This window comes from Dipodomys ordii, unplaced genomic scaffold, assembly GCF_000151885.1.
Source record: "Dipodomys ordii isolate 6190 unplaced genomic scaffold, Dord_2.0 Scaffold67, whole genome shotgun sequence".
Lineage (NCBI taxonomy): Eukaryota > Metazoa > Chordata > Mammalia > Rodentia > Heteromyidae > Dipodomys > Dipodomys ordii.
Window position 1 is genome coordinate 4,677,847 of NW_012267283.1, and position 12,137 is coordinate 4,689,983.

Here is a 12,137-nt window from a genome sequence, read left to right on the forward strand (position 1 = left end):
CCCAAGAGGAGTCAGGAATGAAAATGCATGTCACCTTTCCTAGAGTATGCTCCTATTCCACATGGTTAAATGTTATTTGTGTTATTAAAAGTTATTTGAATGATGACTGCATGCATGCTGGAGGAAATAGGCATGGATCTGCAAGAGAGAGCTGGGCTTCAAGAAGATACATGGAGAACACAATTTTGAATGAGTGAGGAACCCTGGAAAATCACCAGTAATTGTTTGAGATGAAGTTTCAGCCCCTCAGCCATTCAAAATAAAATCTTTGAAAGCAGCCAGTTTGAATCAGTACCCTGTTGCAAAACAGACCCTCAGAGTCCAATTGTGGTGGGGACTTTTGTAAGTTCCAAAGAAGGGCATTAATTTGAAAAAGACTTCCAAGCCCTGGAAAATAATGGAACAAATAAGAGAGAAGGGGAAAAAAAAAAGTTTTTTTAAAAAAAAGCACAGTTATGTAGCTAAAGTCTCATGAACAAGATTGGGTTTCTGGATCTATGACTGAAGCACTTATGCTCAGCCTTGAGTACCCACTACGTTAAATTCAAGGAACTAAAAATCCTTACTCCTGTCCCACTAGTGGATGACTATAGAGTTTCTCTGAGAGCCTTGGGCCCCAGAGAGGAAAACAGCTGTTTCATTAAGTGCGGCTGGGGTAGTGGAAAGGGCACTAGGCTGTAGTCAGCAGACCTGGGCCTGTGCTGTGCTCGCTCCTGGCTTGGTTACAGCTGAACTTTCTTACCTTGTGCAAGTCATTTCATGTTTTTATGCAAATTTCCTTCTCAGTTTAAAAAAAGGGGGGGTAAAGGGAGGATAGTTAAGCACATCTAAGGCATAAAAAATTGTAGCTTCTAAATTGGAATCTTTGCCTGGTAATTCCTAGTATTCTTAACTTACATAGTATACATACTTGTCCATTTTTAAGTTACTTTGACAGTCTATTTGGGAAATAATACTATTGTTTATTCCCCCTCACCCCACCCTCAATTTCCACTCTCTAGAGTACTACTATACTACACTAAATGCCTCTTTTCTTTCCCTTTCTTATTTTTTCAAGCAACCTTCCCCAAACTAAGTCTTGTGCTATTAAAAGAGCTTAGAACTTCCCATTTCCTCGCTAGAGCTAAAATTAAACTGTCCATTCCTTAGGGCCCAACATAACATCTGCCAGATGTCTTGGCATAGCACAGAAGGAGAGGAATTTTTGTCTAGCAATATCTACAATCTCCTATTTTTATATAATCAATTAATTGGTCACCAAACTCCAACTAATATTTCAAGGACATCAACTTCAGAAGTAGGTGAATCACACCAGACATTTACTTTCAAACACACACACACACACACACACACACAGAGAGAGTTGGTGCATTTTTCACCTCACTGGATATTATCAATAGACCCTGGAAACACACTCTCCACCCACTTCTTTTGGATTTCTATAGTTTCCATATCCTCACCATCCTGTTGTACAATCTGAATTCATTATTTGGATGGTTCTTCATTCATAGCTATAACATTATGAAGTAGTATCTCTATCCCCAAGTTATCAATTTAGACCATTCTATATAGATTTGTTGATTCTCTAGCCCATCATAGAATGAACTATAAGTCTAAAAGAGACACAAAGAAAAAAACCAAGAACTCTGAACATCAAGAAATAATTCAAGGCAAACTAGATCCTATTAAATTCCATCACATATTAACAGGACTCATTCCCAAGGCTACTTTACCATTCCTTTCTTTCAGGAAAGCTGACCACAAGTACTCTAAAGACCATTAGTAGAGTTGAATATTTTTTTCCTTATGGTCTTCGGGAAGACTTATTAGGAGAATAGATAAAGAGTTTCTTTCTCTAAAAGTTATCTCCAACTCCAAGGTCAGGCAGGAGAAAAGGGGAAAGACAAGTTCTTAGTGAATATGGTTAATGAATTCGATTGCTATAAAACTGGTATGAATTAGATTGCTATAAAAGCAAACACTAGGAAGTATGAAGATCCCCAAAACAATCTTGTATTGCAGTATACATATTTCACAAATACATCTCCAGAATGATTTTTTTTCTCCCTTGTGTTATATTAGTACTATGGCAGAAATTTGCATAACAAGCCTTATGAGCTGGATGTCTCAAAAACAAAAAAGGTATTTGAGCTTTGGTGACCATTGAGAATGTCGAATTTGGTGGCATTTTATTTCTTTCATGATGATTTATCCAGATACTTGTCTCAACTCAAGTGTATAGATCTAGACTAATTCAAGAAACAATGCCTTTAAATATCATGGACCTTTTCATGTTGATGAAGTACAACAGACAGGACTGGGTGTTTCTTAGATAATCAATTAGAACATATTCTCAAACTCCAAAAGCACCATAAATTTCAACTGAGAAATGTGTCCATGAAGACACCAAATCTTTTAGTTATAAAGTAAAAACTGCAGTGAGTCAAACTGGTGAAGTGGCACTCTGAAATTCCTTCCCACCACTCTCTCTCACACACAATGAAGTAAGTTAATCACCTGTCCAGTTATCAATAACAATAAAAAGGATATCATGAAAGTTTGCTTCAAGATCAGTATGTTTGTGCTTATATAGTTGACAAGATGCAAAATCACTTGATACTTTGCTAAATAACTCTTTATCCACTGCATCTGAACTTTTAAGCATGAGCATGTAGTAACCATATATATACATATGCATCTATATGTGTATATATACATACATTGACAGCATCCCATTTAAGAACAACAGTTATTTTTATCAAGAGGTAACATGCTACAATTGAATATAAAAGGTATGATTCTGGGTAAGTGCTACTGGAGAAGCCTACGTCTGTCATAAATGATCAGACACCTGAACAGAATATTTTCAAATGAGCATACACATCAACTGAAAACCATACATCTTCATCTGCACAAATAGTTTTACTTCATTGACCATGGACAATTATCAGCTAAAGAACCATGTATTTCCCCCTCTCCTTTCACACTCCACAGAAGAACAATAACCCTCAATTAATGACACAACTGTTTGGCTTGAAAAAATGTGATGTTGTCATATACAGCATTGTGCATTTTCTGAGTGACACTGCTACCAGCTACTCAACAGAATATAATTACATCTGGAATCAGATATCACTTCTATATGCAAAGAAAGGCTGTAGACATAAGGAACTTATACACACACACATACACACACACTCACACATCTGACACATAATGAGAATACAAGGCAAGAAAAAAGCTGGTGCAGGTTGCTAACTAGTGTGCTTCTTACTGCTGTTGAAGCTGGTACTTTCCTGTATTTCTACTTGGTTGAAAGCAATGTACAATTAACCCCCGTCCCTAGAATATATATTAATTGGTTCTGAATTCCCTTCAAGTTTCCATTCCACTCTGGAGTCCTCCTTTCCTATCTTCAATAGTCTACCTCAAATTCTTCCAACATCTTCTCTCATCCTCAAGATGGCTACCTTACCTAATGGAAAAGCAACATCTTCATGGTTGGCTTTTCTTTTTTTTAATTAATTCCTGAAGCATTTCAGAATGTAGTTCTTTCCTTAAGTCAATTTCCTACATTCTCTAGAAGTGATCTGTGAAGAACTCTAATGTGTGTAGATTGGGGTAGGAATGGGTCTTTCCCCCCTCCCCCCAAATCATCCACACAAAATGTCTTCCTACAAGATTAATAAATTCTTCCAATTAAAAAGGTGAAGCTACCTAGACATAAGGTTTTCTCAACTGACATAATTTGCTTCCATAGTGACATTGTTAAGAAGATATTGCAGGAGACTTACAGCACTTGAGAACACAAGGGGAAAAAATAGCAGAAGGAAAGAGAAAGGGGGGAAACAAAGGAACCAGAAGAAGGCCTAACATAGAAATGGAGCAGCTAGAAGGGAAATGGAGAACGTGGAGAAGCTGGTGCTAGTCAATCTTAGAGTTCCTTTAAGATCTAAGCAGGAACACTTGCTTTGCCTTGCTTTTTTTTTTGAGAGAGAGAAACCAACCCATACCAGACAATAAAGTCTTGCAGTACATCCAACATGATGATAACCCAGCCTCAGAACTCAAAAGAAATAAAAAAAGACAAAACAAACAAACAAACAAAACTCAGCTTAGAGCCATGTTCACAATGAGGAAATAACATTTCCTGGTGAGTCTGAGGAGACCTAAAGTTGTGAGGAGACCTCAGTGGAAGCGTTTTAAGGTTTTTGCCTAGCCTTTCCTGAAGGAGGGGAAAACCCTTCAGGTCCACTCCAGAGGCAAGAGAGGGGGAGGGGGGGAAGAATTCCAAAAGTTTACTTTAAAATGGAAACAAACGTCTCAATAACTTGTGAAAGCACTCCTTGGGTGGGAGAAAAATCTGAGGAACCCTTCCTTGAAAGCCCTCATCTTCCTGCATAATGAATAGCCAGTGAGAAGCCACCACAAGGTCTCCCTCTGGAGAGAGAGAAGGAGTAGGCAGGCAAGCCTCCTCCGCCTCCTCCTCCTCCTCCAGCCATCACCAAGAGCTTCAAAATGGAGACATTCATAATTTTATAAACACTTCTCATCTCAGCTTTGTCTCCTGGAAACCCACTCTCCTCCATTTTCTGATGGAATTACAACATGACATCCCTCACCTGACTCAGTTCCCAGCTCTCAACCAAACACTAGGCACTTCCTCAAATAATAATGATCATGATCATGATAAAGAAACCTGCCAGCAATCCAGAAACAAAACCAAAGCAAACCAAACAGCCAGCAACAGACACTCAGACACAGCCTCCCGGGAACCCTGGGAGAAAGCTCCAACTGGTTAGTCTTTCCCCATCCCAGACGAGTGCTTAAAAATAAAACTTTTTTTTCTTTTTTTGGGGGGTTGGGAAGGATTAGAAAAGGAACTCCAGGCAAGACTCCCTCCCTTGGCTCTCTTGTAGGTCAGAAGCTACAATGAAAAGAAAATGAAGGTTCCTTCAGGAGTGGTGAACAGCCTGGAGGATGAACGTGAGAAGGAGCTTTGTGTTTGGGAGTCTGGACTGGAACCAAGGCAGACAGCTTGCAAATGGAGGACAGGGAGATAAAGAAAAGGAAAGAGAAGGTCTGTTCCAATGAGGGGCGGCTGCGGCTTCCCTCGTGCCTCGCAGAGAGGACGGACCCCTGGGAACCACACCAGGACGAGACGCCCCCCTCCAGACCCCTGCCTTCCTTTCTGCCAGCCTCAGAAGAGAGCCAAGCGTGTGTAATGGCTTCTCCTCTCCAGAAACCGTTGTCCTCTTCCACCAGACGCTTCGGAACCCCCAAGCTCTTCAACCTGCACCCCTCCAACCCGGCCTGCGCCCCCCAACCCACCCACCCACCACTTCTTTCCTCCTCGGCAGCAGCGGCCCCCCAACACATCCCGACCCCGCATCCCAACTTCGGGGAGAGAGAGAGAGAGAGGCAAATACCTGAGAAAGAGGGGGGGTGCCAATCCGCACGCCTGTGCCATCGGGAGGGGGGGGACAGACAGAGAGGAGGGGGGCAAGGAAGGAGAGGGACAGAGAAAGAAAGAGGTCAACCCGCTCAGGTCGGGGCCGCTCGCTCGGAGCGCTCCTCCTCTGACCCTCGCTCGCTCGCTCGCCTTGGCTGGGGCTCCGGGTCTCCCAAGCCTCCCGCCCTCCGCCCCCCTCTCCGTCCCCACTCCGGTCCCCGCACTCGCTCCGAGCATCCCCGTCTAAGATCTCTCTTCTCACTCTTTTTTCTTTCTTTTTCTTTTCTTTTCTTTTTTTGCCTCCCCTTCTCTGGATGGAACTAACATGAAATTAATTAAGCCGCGGCGCTCGCCCTCCCCACCCCCTCCCCAGCCGCCCCCCCCCACCCGGGCAGAAGGAGCAGTCAGCAGGAAAAGCACAGCCACCTCCAGTGCCACCCCACCACCTTCTCCTCCTCTTCCTCCCTCGCTTCTCCTCCTCCTCCTTCTCTTCCTCCTCCTCCTCCTCCCCCTGCTGCTCTCCCTCCTCCCCCCCCTCCTCCACCTCCTGCTTCTCCTCTCTAGCTTCTCTGCCCAACAGCCAGTCCATACAGGGGACTTCCTCTCCTCCCGGCGCCACCAGCCCTCCTGGACCGAATGAATGAGCGCGTTTGTGCCTCCGCCGCCCCGCGCTCCGGCTCTCCTCCCCCGAGCCACTCGGACCACCCAGAGGTGCTGCTTTCATTGCAGTAACTTACAGAAGAAGCGTCCCGGCGCCGGGAGGTGCTTCGGGCTCTCCAGCCCCACCGCCTCCTGATCCTCTTTCTCTTTCTCCTCTTCCTGCTCGGGTTATTGTTGTGGAAGTTGTTTGGGAGTCTCATGTGCTTCTGCCGGGTCTCAGCAATGGAGGATCGCCATCTTCCCTGCCTTCCTCGGCTCCTCAGACTCGCTGCAGCTGCAGATGACCTGAGATATCTCTCTCTCTCTCTCTCCCCCCCTCTCTCTCGCGCTCTCTCTCTCTCTCCCCCTCTCTGCTCTTCTCTCCTCCCTCTTCCTCGCGCGCTCTCTCCTCTCTCCCCTCTCTCTCTTCTCCCTCCCTCTGTGTCTCTCTCTCTGAATAATGAGCAACTGGAGGGAGAGAGAAAGCAAGACAGAAAGAGAGAAGACAATCTTCTGCTGCCACACAAAACGCCGGAGCACCAGGGGGTGCGCGAAGCCTTCCTAATAACAACACGTTCAGGAGACAGGAAAGAGGGGAGGGAAAGAAAAGAAAGATCGGAGGAAAGGGCTAAGGGGAGGGAGGGGAGAAAAAAAAAGGGGGGGGAAGGATTATATCCCAAGAGCTTGGAGAAGCGCAGAAGGAGACGCTGGAAGAGATGCTCAGGCTGTGGCTGCTGTCTCCCCCCCCGCCCCTCCCCTTGCTGAACCCCAGAAGGAAGAGGCAAGGTGGTTGCAAAGTTAAGGCTGGGACATTGTCTTTGTCACTCGGAGCAACCCAAGAGCCAGGCCAGTGAGATGCAAGAGGAGGAGGAGGTGGCGGCGGCCGTGGAGGAGGAGGAGGAAGAAGAGGAGGAGGAGGGGGGGGAGAGGGAGAAGAGATGAATAAAGACTTGCGGAGAAGGCGGTGCGAGGAGCGCGGCCGCAGGGACAGAAGAAGCGTGCGCGTTTGCGTCCTGGAGGCACCGGATCGCCCGGGCGGGCAGAGGAATCCTTGTAAGGACCCTGCCCCAAAGCTCAAAGCCTCCCCACCATCATCCTCGCCCGAGGCGCCCAGCCCCGGCCCCCGGGGGTCCCTCCACGCGCATCCATCTAGAGGCCAATCTTTGCCCAGAACCTAGATGGGAAACTAGAGGTTGCAAGTCGAAAGCCCTGGCCAACCACGTGGGGCTTTTTAATTCCTTCTCAGCTGGCGGTGTATCTCCCAGTGAAAAAGCGCAAGTTGTCCATGACTGGCACTATGTTGATGCCCGTCTCCTCTGGAATAAAGGCTTATTTGTGCGTTTTACTTCTTTCCTGATATGGAACGGGAGGGGGGGGGAAGGGAACCCATCCTTGCAAGCTTCGGAACCACCACTTTCTTTTCCTAACTTGTGAAGTGTTTTGACTGCGCACCAAAAAGGAAAAAAAAAAAGCCTACTTAAATAACTTTACACCCTCCAGCCCCGCGTTGTTTGCACTTTCTGGCCGATCATCTAAAGCCCCGGAAAGTAACAATCAGCGCTCCTAATGATAAGGTGTCATGGTGTTGAAGACGAGCGAGCCAAGATGAAGCTTTCAACCCCTTGGATTTTTATTTAGTGCAATTTCCCCCCGCCTCCAAATCTGGACTATCTCTTTTGCAAAAGAGTGGGTTTCCGCCTCCAGCTACCCCCAATCCTCTACTCTCCCCCGCCCCTCCACCCCCCCCCCGCCCCAGTTACTTTCACCAGGTCAAATGTCTCCCATGGCTTTTATTGGATGAGGCATGGGGGGGAGGGAAGGTAGGGAGCGAGGGAGACTACAGTATCAAAAAAAAAAAAATCAATGCAGCAAATCAGGAGCAAATGAAGTTCAAGGGCATGGGCTGGTGGTACCGTTTCTATTTCTCAGATCCTCGAGTTGGACATCCACAGCCTCAGGAGAGAGGCAAGCAGCGCGCGGGGCAGACCTTAATTAAAGTTTCTTTTGTCCGCGTCTGAATTGCGGGGAGGTAGGGAGGGGATGTTGTTGGATTCCTTCGCATAGAGGAGCGCGCATCCGGTGAAAGCGCCCGCGTCGAGGATCCGGGGCGAGATTGTCCTTTTAATACTCGCCCCCCCTCTCTAACCATCTCCTCCCCCCGCCCTACTCCCCGACAGCCTGGACAGATACACCCGAAATCCGTACAATAAAGAGGGAAAAGGAGGAGGCGCGCACCGAGTGGGTTCACACCGGAGAGCAGGATTTCAGAAACAGATTTAAAATCCTCATTTCCACACACACCTCCCGCCTAAGGTTTTTTTTTTTTTGTCCTCCCGGCCTTCCCCCCGCCCCCACTCCGCCCCATGGGCGACCGATTGTATATTCCCGAGTAGAATCTCTCACCCGGACGCACGATCGCACCCTCTTCCACTCAACACTTCCTGCCCTTTCCTCCTCCTACTCACATTGAAAAGCACCGAAAGCCCTAAAAGGGTGTTGATGGCCGGGGGGGGGGGTGCGGTGATAAATAAATAAGTGACCCGACGCGTGCGGTGGAGAAGAAAGGAGGGGGGTGGGGAGAAAGAGGTGAGGGGGGAGAGAAGTAGGGAGAGAAGAAGCAGAAGGAGAAAGCAGCCCGGCGAGAGGAAAAAGGGAGTTTAAAAAAGAAAAGGCCAGGAGAGCATGAGGCTGCTCGGCTTTGTGCAGAACAGTCACCGGACTCCCCGGATCCAGGTTGCCTGTTGGGAGCTGGGCAAGTCCTGGAAGTCCCCCACACACACACCCCACCCCACCCCCGACCTCCTCCCAGGCGGGACCCCGGGAGTATCCGAGCGCTGGCCGCCGCTCCACGCCTCCCCACCACCACCACCCCAAATTCCTCGTGGCACCAAGAGGAAGCGCGCCAGGTCTCCAGCGTCCCGGCTGATCATTTACCTCTTTGTTTTTAATATTTAAAAGGAAAAGACAAGAAAGCTGACTTTTAGTGTCCAGCTGGTATGGGGGGTGGGGGGGGGAATAACCACGGTTATCTCAGGTTGAAAGCTCCTAGGACCGCTGGGGTTTAGAGGCTAAGATTAAATCTTCCTCGACGTGAAGGTACCCGGTCCCCCCCCCTTTCTGGCTTGGCTTGGGGTCGGATGGTCGTAAAATGGTGGGGGGTCGCCCTTTTCCCCTGCTCTGCCACCACCATCACCATCACCCCTGGGGTGTTGGGGGGGGGGAAGGTTGTGGATGCAGCGTAGGGCACCGGAGGGTGGAGGCAGAGGAAGAAGCGGCGGGGTCAGAGGAAACCTCTGGGGTGCCAGGGCTCCCGGGGCGGCCCAGGCTTTGGCAGCCGGGGAAGGAGCCCCGGGGAGGAGCCTTTCGGGGAGAGCGCGCGAGCGCGCCCCAACACGCCTCCGACCCCGGCAACCCACTTGGCGGAGGCCGGCGACGGCGCACGGCGGGCCGACCGCTGTGAACTCGCGAAATTAACCTTGCGCGCTACAATTAAACGGGCTGCCGCCCTTTCACACTCACCTCGAACGACCGAGACAGACAAGAGCTCCCGAGCCGGCGGCTGGGGGACCTGGCTCCACCCTCCGGTCCCAGGAGAAGCGGACACACACACACACACACACACACACACTCACACACACACACACACAAAGGGGGGGGGGAGATGGACTTGGAGATGGCCCCGCCCTTCCAACGCTCCAATCCTTGGAAACCAAACCTCCTCTCCAAGGCTTCCACGTCTAGAAGGGACAAAGACAGCGTGGAGATGCAGACGCTGATGGGGAACCGGTGGCTCGCTGCCTTCTTTCTGATGTGGGTGTCTGGGGCGCGGGGGGGGGGGGAGCTGGTGCTCATCCCAAGTAGGGCACCAGCGGATGATCTTTCCAAGACCAGCCTGCTGCTCCTGGAGAAGGAGCTACGCCAGGCTCCCCAAAGTTGCCAGGAGTAAACTCTTACAAAACGCCCGGGCAAAGCCCCGCTTTTTGGAAAGTGGCAAGCCTTAAAAAAAAAAAAGTCCATTTTGATGCTATGGCGCGTTGATCCTCCGGACTTGGAAGGAATCCCACGTGCCTGGATTCCCCCAAGTAAAACCATCCAAAGATCTGAAACCTAAGAGAAGCGTGGGTTGTTTGGGGTTGTTGTTTGTTGTTATCGTCGTTGTTTTGAGTGGTTGGGTTTTATAGAGGACAGTTTCTCAAATACTAAGGAAAACAACTCGGATACGTGAAAGCCAGGACCGAGGGTGAGGGTTTGAGTGAAAAACCTTAATAAACTTGGCACTTAAGTAACCTAATTAGGCTTTGCCATTAGCAGGTCATTTAGATAAGTAGGAGAAAGTTCACACCGCTTGCTGGTGCGTTCCTTAAGATGGTTCACAAAGATAATGCAAGCCTAGTTGATGGGTTCTCCATGGGGGAGGAAGAGTTAAAGTTTACATTTAAAAAAAAATTAAACGAGTTTGTTCTCCGGCTGCTGTAGGAAGGTCTCAGGGACTTATTGACTCCCCGAAGTCCCATGGGATCTAGAAACTTTGTTAATATTCCAAGAAATAAGAATATGATTGAAAGTCTGGACTTTTCTTCTCCCTTACCATGGGTGATTGGCATACAGCGTTTTCATAAAGAGAAACTATGGCTCATCAAAAATGTGACTTTATGAGCACTAGTAGAATAATAAGTAGAATAATAAATCTGGCCATTTTCGTCCAGGAAATAATAAAAATTCTATAACCAGAGTGGCCCAAGCTATGTGACAGTAGTGACATGAGGATAGTCCCGAAGTTATTTTGGTTGTTGGAGCCGAAGAAGAAGAAGAGAAGGAGGAGGAGGAGGAGAAGAAGCAGAAGCAGAAGCAGAAGAAATGCGTTAAGGAGAAGTGTTTATGGAAGGGGAGAGGGCTATTACCAAACCTTCAGGACCACTCATTGGAGGGGTGGGGGTGCGGAGGAGGCTGGTCCAGAGATTACATGAAAAAGATAAAATTTCCACGGAAACAAGAGTGGATAGCTATTCCGAAGTCATTGTTTCAACATTTACATTCTATTCTATCATATGAAAAAGGAAATGTTGAGGAATGTCTCTCGCTTCCTGGAAACTATACCAAAAAGAAAGAATAATAATGCTGTAGATAGCTCCACTTTCTACATTCCAGCTGGAAAAGTAGGTGAATAGAGTCATTAGACTTTTTTAAAAAATCTTAATTATTCCAATCTTAAACATTTAACCATATTGTTAACACACCTCTTGCTGGCATTTCTCTGCTTATAAAAAAATTCCTGAGTTTTGTTTGTTTGTGCTTTTTGCAATTCAATATAGTGTTTTTACTATTTGAGTTTATGAGTCCATAACAGATCATTTATTTTTAATTCTTGAAACCTTTACTCTTGTTGGAAACTACTCAGACTTCAGAAAAGCTGTCTGAAAACTTCAAATTGATAATTATGGACCTTTCAGATACTAAGACAGTGAAGTCAAGAGCATACCTCCTTTCTGATCTCATAGAAAAATCAATGTATTTTCTCATAATCCATATGCAAGTAGATGTATCTAGCTGACAGATGTTCATGCATAGGAAGAAAGGACGACAAAAAAAGAAGACAAAGGTGGAAGATTCTTGATCCTGAGCAGCTCTCAGTAGAAGACAGATTGCAATAACTTATATTAAACTGACTCTGTATGAGTCTTTGTATATATGCCTTTGGATAGTAAAGAAGGTGTTTCAATAGCACTATTCTTAAATTCAAAAGGAACACTTTCTCTCCTAGGTAAAAGTTAAACTTACAGTTCTATCACACTAGATACTCTGAGATACCAGTGAAAGAATTCAACCATTGGTATTTGTTTAGTATCTACAATGTGCCACACTTAGAGCTGAGTACTCAAGATACAATAATGAATGAGAAGAGCCCAAATATTATTTATTTATTTATTTTTTGTCAGTCCTGGGACTTGAACTCTGGGCTTGGGTGCTGCCCCTGTACTCTTCAGCTCAAGGCAAGCACTCTACCGCTTGAGCTACAGTGCCACTTCTGGTTTTCTAGTGGTTTATT

General features: G+C 47.0%; 1 protein-coding gene across 3 annotated transcripts in view; it reads right to left on the reverse strand.

Moving 5' to 3' along the window:
- Positions 1 to 9,688, reverse strand: part of Znf462 (zinc finger protein 462) — a 147,849-nt gene extending 138,161 nt beyond the window's left edge. For 2 of the 3 annotated variants that reach the window (XR_001175336.1, XM_013023352.1), the window contains exon 1: positions 6,190 to 6,449. The gene's annotated coding sequence lies outside the window, so the exon portion shown is untranslated. Of the gene's footprint in view, positions 1 to 6,189; positions 6,450 to 9,610 lie in introns of those variants that run through there. The other variant, XM_013023353.1, reaches the window with a different exon arrangement.
- Positions 9,689 to 12,137: the final 2,449 nt, after the last annotated feature.